At 48.1% G+C, this 13,157-nt stretch overlaps 1 pseudogene; it reads left to right on the forward strand.

Moving 5' to 3' along the window:
* Positions 1 to 1,744: 1,744 nt before the first annotated feature.
* On the forward strand, positions 1,745 to 2,271 carry LOC100453362 (peptidyl-prolyl cis-trans isomerase A-like; annotated as a pseudogene).
* The last annotated feature ends 10,886 nt before the right edge of the window (positions 2,272 to 13,157 follow it).

Here is a 13,157-nt window from a genome sequence, read left to right on the forward strand (position 1 = left end):
AAGCTAACATTAGAGAAAGCTGAGTGGATATACAAGAAATGTCTCTGCTATCTCCGTAAGTTTGCTGTAAATCTAAAATTATTTCAAAAATAAAAAAATTAGCTGACAATTACCAACTGCTTTGCATATGCCAGGCACTGTGCCAAGTTCTTTAGATACATATTTTTTTTTTCAAATTTCATCCATAACGTTTTATGCCTTTTGAAAACACACGAATCGGAGTCCAGGAGCTATAGGCTACAGTGAGCCAAGCTGTGATTGCACTACTGCAGTCCAGCCTGGGCAACAGAGTGGGACCCTGTCTCTAAAAAAGAAAAAAAATCACATATCAAATACAGCAAAATGTTAAGATTTGACCATATTTATGGAGTTGTGGGAATATAGGTGTTTATTATATGATTTTGTATATTTTAAAAAATATTTCGTCACTTTAAAAATTAAAAATAAATAAATCTACTAACTTTTAAATTAGGAACATCCTACTCCATATTTAGGTTTGGAAACCATCAAGTCAAATGGATTTTAGGAAGTATTCTGGGCTGGGCGCAGTGGCTCACGCCTGTAATCCCAGCACTTTGGGAGGCCGAGGCAGGCAGATCACTTGAGGTCAAGTGTTGGAGAACAGCCTGGCCAACACGGTGAAACCCTATCTCTACTAAAAATACAAGAATTAGTGGGGTGTGGTGGCGCATATCTGTAGCTCTAGCTACTCGGGAGGCTGAGACACAAGAATCGCTTGAACCTGGGAGGCAGAGGCTGCAGTGAGCCAAGATTGCGCCACTGTACTCCAACCTGGGTGATAGAGCGAGACTCTGTCTCCAAAAAATAAATAAATAAAAATAAAACTTTAAAGAGGCTATATTACAAATAATCTTGCTTAAGAAAAAAGGTAATGATGACTCAGTTGGTAGTATTTAGATAAAGTAACTGTGTTGAAGAGAAGCTAAGCCAGTGAGTCATACTCTCCATCATTTCTTTCACTCCTCACAATCCTGTAGGGTGGGTCATGTGAACACCATTTTATGGGTGAGAACACAGGCCCAGGGAGATTAGGCCAGAATAGCAGCTAGTATTGGCTGACAAATTTATTGTCTACCCGTGCCTTAGTCAGTCAGGCTAGGCCAATGACTCTGACAGCCCCAAAACCTGAGTGACCTAAACTCAGCAACACTATTTATTGATTGATATTTTTATTTTTGAGATAGCGACTCACTCTGTTGCCCAGGCTGGAGTGCAGTGGTACGATCACAGCTCACTGCAGCCTCGACTTTCTGGGTTCAGCCTCCCAAGTAGTTGGGACCACAGGCACATGCCACCACACCCGGCTGATTTTTTGTAGAGACAGGGTCTCCCTATGTTACCACTCTGTTCCCAAACTCCTGGGCTCAAGGAATCCTCCTGCCTTGGCCTCCCAAAGTGCTGGGATGACAGGCATGAGCCACCACACCTGGCAGGCCATGCTTTATTTTTTATTCACAACACAGGTTGATGGAGGGCCAGGAGAGTAAGCATGGAGGAATGGAGGCCAGGTCTACTACTGCCCCTCAAGTTCCATGGTCCAGAACCAGTCACATGGCCACACCTAACTGCAGGGGAAGCCAGGAAGTAGTCTAGGGTGGTGCCCAAGAAGAAGAGGAAACTGCAGATATTGGTGATCATGAGCTTTCTACAGCAGGCATTAAAAAAAACAAAAACAGGCTTTGCAGACGCCACCGCCACTGCCAGGAGCCCTGTACTATCAGCCATGGTTAACCCCACCGTGTTCTTTGACATCTCCGCGAGCCCTTAGGCTGTGTCTCCTTCGAGCTGTTTGCAGACAAAGTTTCAAAGACAGCAGAAAACTTTCGTGCTCTGAGCACTGGAGAGAAAGGATTTGGTTGTAAGGGTTCCTGCTTTCACAGAATTATTCCAGGGTTTATGTGTCAGGGTGGTGACTTCACACGCCATAATGGCACTGGTGGCAAGTCCATCTACCAGGAGAAATTCGATGACGAGAACTTCATCCTAAAGCATACAGGTCCTGGCATCTTGTCCATGGCAAATGCTGGACCCAACACAAACGGTTCCCAGTTTTTCATCTGCATTGCCAAGACTAAGTGGTTGGATGGCAAGCATGTGGTCTTTGGCAAGGCGAAAGAAGGCATGAATATTGTGGAGGCCATGGAGGGTCCAGGAATAGCAAGACCAGCAAGAAGATCACCATTGCTGACTGTGGACAACTCTAATAAGTTTGACTTGTGTTTTATCTTAACCTCCAGACCATTCCTTCTGTAACTCAGGAGAGCACCCTTCCACCTGATTTGCTCGCAGTATCCTAGAATCTTTGTGCTCTCGCTGCAGTTCCCTTTGGGTGCCATGTTTTCCTTGTTCCCTTCCATGCCCAGCTGGATTGCAGAGTTAAGTTTATGATTATGAAATAAAAATGAAATGCCAAAAAAAACAAACAAAATATATACATACACATACACACATGTATAATTTATATGTATAATTTTTATATTTGTATTAATTTAGAAATTATATATGTATATATAACTAAACTCTCACAAACCCTAAGAGGTAGATATTGTTGTTATTCCCATTTTACAGATAAGAAAACTGAGGCTTAAAGAGCATAAGTAAACTTACTCAGGTTGCTTAGCTAGCAGGGTAGAATCATACTACCAATTCAGTCAGTGAACCTGTGTTCTTAAACACTTCAGGAGCCTCCATTCTGGATTGGCCTTAGTGACTTGCTGGCCAGGAGAATGCAGTAGAAGCAGCATTCTGGGGCTTCCGAGGCTGTCATAAGACACTTTGCATCTTCTGCCTGGGTCACTTGGAATGTGCTCTCTGGGAATCCTGAGCCACCCTGTAGAAGTCGGCCTGCGCCCCACTCTGCCATGCTGGAGTGGTCATGGGTAGGCCAACTGGTTGACAGCCTTACTGAGCCCAGACACTAGACATTTGAGTGACCCTTTCTTGGTCACTCCAGACCAGCACATCTGCCAGCGAAATACCACAGAGTGACCTCTGTCAATGCCACATGGAACAGCAAAATTGTTTACTGAACCCTCCTGAATTACTGACCTAAAATGAGATATCAGAAAATGCTCTTGTTTGGAGTCACTAAGTTTTGGGGTAGTTTGTTACACATCAATGGGTAACCAGCACAGGGGCAGAGCCAGGTCTGACCAGCAGCCCTGGCTTGTAGCCACTTCATTAGCCTCCAGAGGAGTGTGTGAGTGAGGAAGGGACAGGGCGGCCACATCCATCCCCGTGGTGCTGAGTGCATGGAGATGAGAGGCCCTGTGTGTACAGGGGAATGAAGATGGCAATAGAGCTCCACTGGAGACCAGGAAAGATGTTAGGGGCCCAAGGGGAATATTGGTGGCAAAGGGCTTGAGATGGGGAGGGTGGAGAGGCTACCAGAAAGAGAACCTTTCCCCGCTCCTCATCCACACCCCCAGCTCTTTCCTAAGCTCCAGCCATCCTACCTTCCTCCCAGGACAATAAACTCCCGCTGAGAGGCCCGAGACCTCCTTCCTTCCCTCGGCAAGGCCTCCTGGGGGTTCTGCTGGCCTCTAGTTCAGAGCCAGTCCTTGATGGCTGCCTCCTCTGCTTTCTGCCCTGGGGTGGGGTGGGCAGTTGCAGTGTGGACTCCGTAGCCAGGGAGGCCTTGGGGGAAACTTGATTGGGGAAAACTCAAGGGGAACTGGCCCACCCCATGACATCCTCCCCAGGTACTACCCTCCCTACCAATCAGGAGGAACCGCCACCATTATTCTCCTTTGCCTCAGATCACTCTGCTTTTCTCAGCTCATTCCCCCAGGTGTCTGAATTCATCTCCTCAACCATGCTTCCTGAGCCGTATGAAGTCAGGTCAGCCTGGTCTCTCTCCTTGGGAGCTGCTAGCATTTCCCCTCCTCTGAGATTTTCTGCACTCCGGCTGCTACTTCAGAGCCTTCCATCAGCCCATTCTTCCCCCACCCCCACCCTCCCGCTCCCTCCTCAGAACCTTTCCCTTTCACACCTGTGCAGGTGTTCGGGCTTTGCCTCCTGGACCCTCTGAGCCTGAGATGGGGCTCCTGGGACCCATGACTAGGACCCCGTCAGACTAGGCTTGTGGGCTCCAGCTTAGTGATAGTGATTGCTAGGACCATCCTGACTTGAACAGTGATTGTGAGGGAGGGCCCAGGATCAGGGGCACACTTGAAAAGGAGTGCTGGAGAAGGCATCACTTAACTTGAGTGATGAACTTGCAGGCAGCAGTGCTAAGTGGGAAGCTTGGGAGTGGGGTGAAGAGGCTCTTCTGGTTCCTTTTCAGCCATGCCACATGAATATGAATGAGCACTCTGTCCAGCCTGTGCAAGGCACCCATTGTGCCAGCACCCCTTTCTGAGGGATTCCTGGCCTCACAAACTCTTTACAGGGTAGGTCTGTTGTCCTAGCCAGAGATGGCTGCATTAGGATGAGCCCTGTTAAAAAAAAAAAAAAAAATTAGTGATGCTTGTTAAAGCACAGAAAGGAAGACTTCAGGACCACCGAGATGGGTGTGGGGACCACGACAGTGGGATTTTGCAGCGGGAAGAAGAGATTGGGCTCAACTCTGAATACGGCATGGACAAGTGGGAATTTATAGACAAGGAGAGGGGTAGAGTTAGTGGAAGGAAAATTACCAAGAGGAAGTATCAGGGATAAGAGGGGTTTTGGCTAAACTAGCCTAATAGGATTTTTGCTGAAAACAGGCCAGGATGGCTCGATATCACCTGAAGAAGGGTGGAGGAGGAGAAACCTGATCAGATATGCAGGGGAGCGGGGGCAGGGAGGAGTTCCTGATAAACTGACTTAGCGGGGTTGTTGCTAAAACTCGATTTTACCAGGAAGTGCACAGGTGGGCCTAGGAGAAGGTTCAGGAGCCTGACTGAAGTTTGGTCGAGCCAAGAATCTTTGTCTGGAGCTGGATAGCGACTTCTACTTGCCTCCCAGTATTTATTCTCCCCTTTACTTTGGCAAAGAGCCTCGAGTGTTAGCTGGGTGGCCGTGAACCCAGCTAAAGTAGAACATCTCCCAGCCTCCTTGCAGGTAAGTGTGACCAAGTGACTACATTCTGGCAGATGAAATGTAAGTGGAATTCTTGTGTGGAACTTCTGAAAAGTCTCTTTGTAAGGGAAAGACTAGGCCGAGGCAGGTAGATCACCTGAGGTCAGGAGTTCAAGACCAGCCTGGCCAACATGATGAAACCCTGTCTCCACTAAAAACACAAAAATTAGCCGGCCATGGTGGTGGGTGCCTGTAGTCCCAGCTACTAGGGAGGCTGAGGCAGAAGAATTGCTTGAATCCTGGAGGGGGAGGTTGCAGTGAGCTGAGATGGTGCCACTGCACTCCAGCCTGGGCAACAGATGGAGACTCCATCTCAAAAAAAAAAAAAAAAAAAATCACCTCCACTGCCTGGAGTGTGAATGTGAGTGTGGGGCTCCCTGCTTGTCCTGAACTGCCTCTGCAGTCCAGGACGAGCGAGAGAGAAATGATTATCTTGAGAGAGAAATGATTATCTTGTTTAAGCCAAGTTTATAATTTCTGAGAGAGAAACGATTATCTTGTTTAAGCCACTATTTTTCAAGTCTCCGTTACTTGCCCCAAACCTGGTCTTAACTGTTCTGTCTCCTGACCCACAGGTAGCCAGAGGCCTGCGAGGCTCTTTCATGTAAGAGCTGCCATTGACGGGACAGGGAATTGCCCACCCAGTGAAGTGCTCTCTGGGAGAGTTTGAATGGGAGACAGAGTCAGAGGTGGCAGGTTGGGTTGGGAGGTGCCTGGAGAGAGAAATCCGGAAGCAGTAGCCAGAAGGCAGCAGAAGTCACCAAGAACCAGAGGCAGGCAGCTGCAGCCACAGGAACCTCAGAGGCAAAGCAGAGGAGAGTCCCCGTAACCAGAGCGCTGGGAGGCAGAGCAGTCTGCACTTGAGAACCCATGCGGAGCCGGCCAGGGAGCCACGGGCCATGCCGGGAGGCACTCCCATTGCCCAGCAGAGTCCTTGCTCTTAAGTGTGTTACTCATGAACCTCTGAGGTCACCTGAGTGGGGGTCCACCTTGTGGCATCTGAAAGAACCTCATCATTCACTTCTTGAACCTTGATCGGACCATGGGCACCACCTGAAGAGAGGGAGCACCTTTGGGAGGATGGCGGGTCAATGGATCCAGGCCTGTCCCAGAAATGGGCACCACACGGAGATATGTGGCCCGATCTCACTCACTCTCCATCCAGCGCTGTCCCTCTTGAGAAGCAGCGACATGTCTCCAGCAAGGAGATCGTAACACACCTCGCCACCCGCACACGGCCACCACCAAGCTGCGCCGCTGCCTGGGGCAGGAACTGAAAGGTAGAAAGAACCGGGCCTTGGACACAGGCGGACCCGGGTTTTCGCTGCGACTCCTCCTGCGACTAGGTTCACAACCAGCTGTGTGAACCTGAGCAGATATTGAACTCCTCTGAGCCTCAGGTTCCTCAAGTGTCAAAGTGGGAAGGATTAACAGCCTTGCGCAGCTCTGCTGGGGGGGTGGAAATAACGAAGCAGCCCAGTGCCTGGCACATAGTAGGCGCTCAGTACAAGCTTGAGTATCTCTCCTTCTGCTGAGACAATCAAGGGCGCAGAAGGAAGACCTGTATCTCCATCCTTCCTGAGTGGGCGATGGGAGGGCTGGTCACACAGACCCCAAGAGAGACGCTGTCTTTTCCTGCAGCTTCTCAGGACAGCAGTGGGGGGAGGTGCGTGAGTGAGGCAGGAGGACATAACAGGGCCATTACAGTCAGCCGGTTTCTAAAAGACCCTCATCTGGCTTTACTTCACATTCTTTTAAATATATGTATATGATTTACAAACTTTTGCCAAGCAGTTTCACAGAGATAACAGGCTCTGCATTCTATTATAGATTTCCCAACTACGGTTGTCAACTTCCATTAGGATATTAGGCTGTCATGACAAGCGCAGCCCTCCTACATAACACTCAGATTCTCCAACTACTGCAGTATTCGCTTAATGAAAAGATTCTTTCTTTTTTTTTTTTTGAGACGGAGTCTCCCTCTGTCGCCCAGGCTGGAGTGCAGTGGCGCGATCTCGGCTCACTGCAAGCTCCGCCTCCCGGGTTCACACCATTCTCCTGCCTCAGCCTCCCGAGCAGCTGGGACTACAGGCGCCCGCCAACACGCCCGGCTAATTTTTTGTATTTTTTAGTAGAGACGGGGTCTCACCATGTTAGCCAGGATGGTCTCGATCTCCTGACCTCGTGATCCGCCCGCCTCGGCCTCCCAAAGTGCTGGGATTACAGGCGTGAGCCACCGCGCCCGGCAATGAAAAGACTCTTGGAGGCTCTCCAGAATCCCTACTGATCTTTATTCTGATCCTTAATTTAGAGAAAAGGCAAGAAAAGTAAAATGCCTTACATGAAACCTCCTCACTTTTTCAACAAAGACTCTGATGTGGTCTGGCCAAAGTATATGCATGTTCATACATGCGCACACACACACACACGCGCGCACACACACACTCACACACACACACACACACAGGCATGCACACCTGAAGCAGGCTTATGAGAAAAATCTGGAGTGTCTTGGAATTTTTTTTTCAATTATAGCTCAATAAAAATGTCCTCATAAAATCCTAGGTAAGCAATTGCTTTGCCGACAGGATGGGGCTACCCACATCCCAGGGAAGCCTGCCTGGTGTGATTGGGGGAGGAAGGGCAGAAAACCAGAGTTGATTCCTCCATCCTCCCCACAACTCCACCCCCCCTCACACACAGCAGACACAATGGGCTCCTCTGAGGAACAGAATAGCCCATGCTAGTGGGAAGGTAGGGAGAAACCTCCTTCTTTCTGAAGCCTGTCTAAGTCTGTCCAGCCAAGAGGCCAGAAGGAGGTAAGCTCTGTATCAAGCATAATATTTTGAAAATACTGAATGGCTGTACTTTTCATTCCTCTCGCCGATAATTAAGTTCTCTAGAAGTAGGGTTGCCAGATAAAATACAGGACACCCGGTTAAATTTGAGTTTCAGATAAGCAACAGATAACTTTTTAACATAAATATGTCCCAAAGAAGCATGGGACAAACTTAATCTAAAAATTTATTTGTAGGCCCATGCAGTGGCTCATGCCTCTAATCCCAGCACTTTGGGAGGCCAAGACGGGAGGATCACTTGAGACTAGGAGTTCAAGACCAGCATGGGCAACAAAATGAGACCCCCATCTCTACAAAAAATAAAGAAAAAAAGTAGCCAGGTGTGGTGGTGCATGCCTGTAGTCCCAGCTACTCAGAAGGCTGAGGTGGAAGGATTGCTTGAGCCTGAGAGGTCAAGGCTGCAGTCAGCTGTGATCGTGCCACTGCATTCCAGCCTAGGTGACAGAGCAAGACCCTATCTCAAAAAACAAAACACAAAAACCCATTTATTTGTAAATCTTTCAACCCTACCTGGAACTCATTTTGTCATTATTGTCCCAGAAAAATGGGAAAGGGGGACCACATCCAGTAGGAGGAGGCCAAGAGGGGGGATATTCTGGTAAGAAAGGAAAAGAAAGAGGATGCTTGAAGAAGAGGGAGGTGAGGAGGGGCAGCGACAGAGGTCTATGGAGGGTGACCTCCCTTCTCTAAGACAGTGTCCCAGATGTAGGTGGGGGTGCCATATAGAACAAGGAAGACACTGAAAGAGGGGGACTTTGCTCTTTACTCAGGCTTCTGGAAGATCATTTTGCACCAACGTAGACATGTAACAGCCAGACTCAAGGGGCCCATAGCATCAAGGCCTTCTTGCCACCTTGCTTCTTGCAATAAACCCTGATGTCATCCATAATCCATCTTGGGCAGGAGAAGGGAATTTGAAGTGCTTGAGGTGTTGTTTTTTTGTTTGTTTGTTGTTGTTGTTGAGACAGGGTCTCACTGCTACCCAGGCTGGAGTGCAGTGGTGCATTCACTGCTCACTGCAGCTTCAACCTTCTGGGCTCAAGTGATCCTCCCACCTCAGTCTTCTGAGTATCTGGGACTACAGGCGCACACCACTAGAACTGGCTGGTTTTTTATTTTTGTTTTTTTGTATTTTGTTTTGAGATGTTGCCCTGGTTGGTCTTGAACTCCTGGCCTCAAGTGATCCTCCCACCTTGGCCTCCCAAAGTGTTGGAATTACAGGCGTGAACCACAGCACCCAGCCCACTTGAGCTTTTAACTGGGAAGGGACTGTGGCATTATCATTTAGCCATTTAAATGTCCTCAATTCCCAGCAGGGTGGGGCTGGTCATGTGGGGAAAGGTAGAAGAGCCAAAGAAAAATAGACACCTCACATTCTTTGCACATCCCAGTGGAAAGAATAGCAGCAACATGAGGGCAGTGCACAGTGTCTCTTGTTGGTACTTTTCACTCAGATTCTAGAGTACTTTTCAGCTCGTAATAGGCAATGGGTCATTATTTGCTGTACAGGAATGGGTAGAAGAAGTGAGTTTTTGACTGGTTTCAAGCCCAACTGCAGCCACGAGGTTCTCTCAGATTCCTGGGTCATGCCCGCAGACATCCTTCCCTCCTGAAACTGGCCTCAGGGACAGTCCCAGACCTTGTCCCCAGAACCCAAGTAGTGAGTTGGTTTGCTAGCCCAACCCACCAGCGTCTTGTGGGAAAAGCTACAGCAGCAGGATTAGAAAGCCTTTCTTAAAACAACAATGGTTATGTGCTAGGGCCTGTGTTAAGCACTGTGTATTATTTCATTTATTCTTGAATATACAAACCCCTCAAAGTCAAAATCGTCAGATAATCCTTTATAATCCACCATCAAAACATACCCAGAATCTGATTCACTTCTCACAACCTCTGCTGCTACCACCCCTGACCAAGGCAACCAGCAGCTCTTGCCTGGACATCCAGAATAACCTCCTCACTAGTGTCCCAGCCTCTACTTTTGTTTGTTGTATTTCATTCTCCACAAACCAGAATGTTCTTTTTCAAATGCAAATTAGATCGTGTAAGCATCGCTCCCTAGAATAAATTCCAAACTCTTTACATTGGCCTGCAGGGCCCTATGAGATCTTGGCCCTCATCTGCTAACCCTCACACCCTCTCTCACTCTATTCCAGCTGCATTGGCCTTTGAACGCATAAGGGCACAGGCCAGTTGTTGTAACAGAGACTCCAGAATACAGTGGCTTAAACAGACAGCTGCTTATTTCTCCCTCATGTCACGTACAGAGGTAGGTGGGCAGTCTAGACTGGCAAAGTGATTCAGCTCCACAAGGTCATGCAGGGACCCAGCTTCCTTCCACCTTGTTGCTCTGCTGTCCCGGAGAATGTTGTCTTTATCTGCTGGATTGAAGCTGGGGCACAGCCACATCCGCATCCCATGGCTTTCTACTGTTGCACTTCCTGGATGCTGCAGCATTCCTTGTTTATTCCCTTAACCCTGTTCACACTCTGTATGTAGTCCCTTCATTAATATTTTATTGTTTAAAGCAACCCTGACGAATTTTGTTCCTTGCTGGTTCCTGACCAGTAGAGGATCCTCTCTGCACAATGTATCAAAGTCAACCCCTTCCTAAAACTGAGCTCAGTCCAGCCTATACATTATCATCTTTTTTCTCTTCAAGATAAAGTCCCTGAAATTTAACTGGGGTGGGCTCAAGGTACCTGTCATGACTAAACTATCATGGGTTGGCTGGGTGTGGTGGCACCTGTAATCACACCTGTAATCTCAGCATTTTGGGAGGCTGAGTGGGAGGATTGCTTGAGGCCAGGAGTTCAAGACCAGCCTGGGCCACAAAATGAGACCCTGTTTCAACAAAAAATGAAAACAAAACAAAACAAAACAAAAACTTAGCCAGGCATGATGGTGCACGTCAGTAGTCCCAGCTACTTGGGAGGCTAAGGCAGGAGGATTGCTTGAGCCCAGGAGTTCAAGGCTGCCATGAGCTATGTTCACAACACTGCACTTTAGCCTGGGCAACAGAGCGAGACCCTGTCTCTAAAAAACCAAACGAACAAAAAACCAAACGATCACAGACTGGCTAATGTCTATCTCTGAACAAAAGGCCCATGGCAGTTTGGAATAATATCACTCTCTGTGCAACAAGTATTTGACTTGTTGAGTGCCCACTGGGTTCATGGATGACCAGCACATCATCATATGATACTCCCATCCAGTGCCAAACTGGCCACTTCTGAGCAGTCTTTATGGAATCTCCCAGCTCTATGGGACAGCCCTTCCCCGTGTGCACCCCCAGCACAGCCCGCATCCACTGAGCCACCAGCGTGTGCTCCGGAGTGCATTTCCCCACCAGACCGTGAGTTCACCCCAGACAGGTCCCGATTTCCTGCCTCCCTGACCTGCTGGCTGCTTCTAGAACAGGGCCTGGACACAGAGTAGGGCCTCACCTGGGTCAGCTGCTGAATCCATGGGGAGAATTCAGCCCCCATTGGTTGGTTAGTTTAATCCTCTTTAGGGATTTCTTAGTCCAATCAGAGCTAAGACAATGAACCAGAGTTGAGGGAAAGCAAGAAAAAGCGCAGTAGTGACTGGCACAGATTGGTTGCTTAGGACAAGCCAAGAGCTTTATATGCATTATCTTATTCAACCTGCACCATAATGCTAGAGGTGGATCCCGTTACTGTTCCTGTTATTATGCCCAACGTAAAGAGAGATGAGCTTGGAGAAGTTAAGGAATTTGCACAAGTTCAGAGGTAAGTGGGAGAGGCAGGATTTGAACCCAATTCCTTACGTTTGAAAGTACACGTCCTTCACTCCTCTGCTCTCCTGCCTCCCCCATGCCAGCAATCACCCTGTCAATCCTCACCAGTGTCACTTTGATGCACTAACAGGCCGTGAAGAGGAAACAGCCATCTATCTGTAAAATAAACAAGTCTTGGCATGCAGACAGAGGTGCTAATAGAGACACAATTGACCGATTTGCTGAGATCACTGACAGGCTTGAGCAAAACATTCATCCCTTAGGAAAGGCAGAATTTGGTGAGGACCCCTACCCATAACCTCTGCTGTGGGTCCTAAGTGCTTCAGAGCCCCCCAGCAGAAGACTGACGGCAGCTTTCTCAGTGTTTTGACAGCCAGGGAGAGAAACAGAGATATCGATTTCAGAGAAATATCCTTGGCCCTTAGGCCTTCTCGCCAAACACGATGTCCTCACATAGCTCAGCCATCAGAGTCAAAAGTGACAGCTTCACAGCAGACGTGGCCAGGCCAGCTGCCGGCAAACTCCATCGAGAGCGACTGAAACCTCCAAAGGCACCCACACCTAGACTTTAGGAACTATGGCCAACCCAGGCAGGGCAGGAGGGAAGGTTTGTAATCACTTAAGGAAACTTGTCCTCCTGGTGGGAGGAAGGTAGGTCAGGGCTTGGCCGGAGGACAAATGGAAGCCCCCACCCCATATTCCCATCACCACACTGACTTGTCCCATTCTCAATGATTTAGACCTGGGCTGTCCAGCATGGGGGCCACCAGCACTGTGGGGTTGCTAAGCACTTGAAAGATGGCTGGTCCAAATTGAAATGTGCTGTAAGTATCAAATACTCACAGATTTCAAAGACACAGTGTGAAATAAAAAGCGATGTCAAATATCTAATTTTTCATATTGGTTACATGTTGAAATACTATTTGGGACAGATTTTGTAAAATGTATTATTTATTTATTTATTTGTTTTTTTTGAGACGGAGTTGGTCCAGGCTGGAGAGCAATGGTGCAATCTCCACTCACTGCAACCTCTGCCTCCCGGGTTCAAGTGATTCTCCTGCCTCAGCCTCCTGAATAGCTGGGATTACAGGCATGTGCCACCATGCCTGGCTAATTTTGTATTTTTAATAGAGATGGGATTTCTCCATGTTGGTCATGGCTGGTCTCGAACTCCTGACCTCAGGTGATCTGCCTACCTCGGCCTCCCAAAGTGCTGGGATTACAAGCGTAAGCCACCATGCTTGGCCTTGTAAAATGTATTATTAAAATTAATTTCACCTGTTTAATTTGTATTATTAAAATTAATTTCACCTGTTTAAGTTTAGGTTTTCTTTTCTTTTTCTTTCTTTTTTTTTTTTTTGGAGATAGAGTCTCACTATGTTGCCCAGGCTGGACTCAAACTCTGGGCTCAAGTGATCCTTCCACCTCAGCCTCCCAAGTAGCTGGGATTGGAGATA

Source organism: Pongo abelii, chromosome 8 (assembly GCF_028885655.2).
Source record: "Pongo abelii isolate AG06213 chromosome 8, NHGRI_mPonAbe1-v2.0_pri, whole genome shotgun sequence".
In the NCBI taxonomy this organism is placed as follows: Eukaryota; Metazoa; Chordata; class Mammalia; order Primates; family Hominidae; genus Pongo; species Pongo abelii.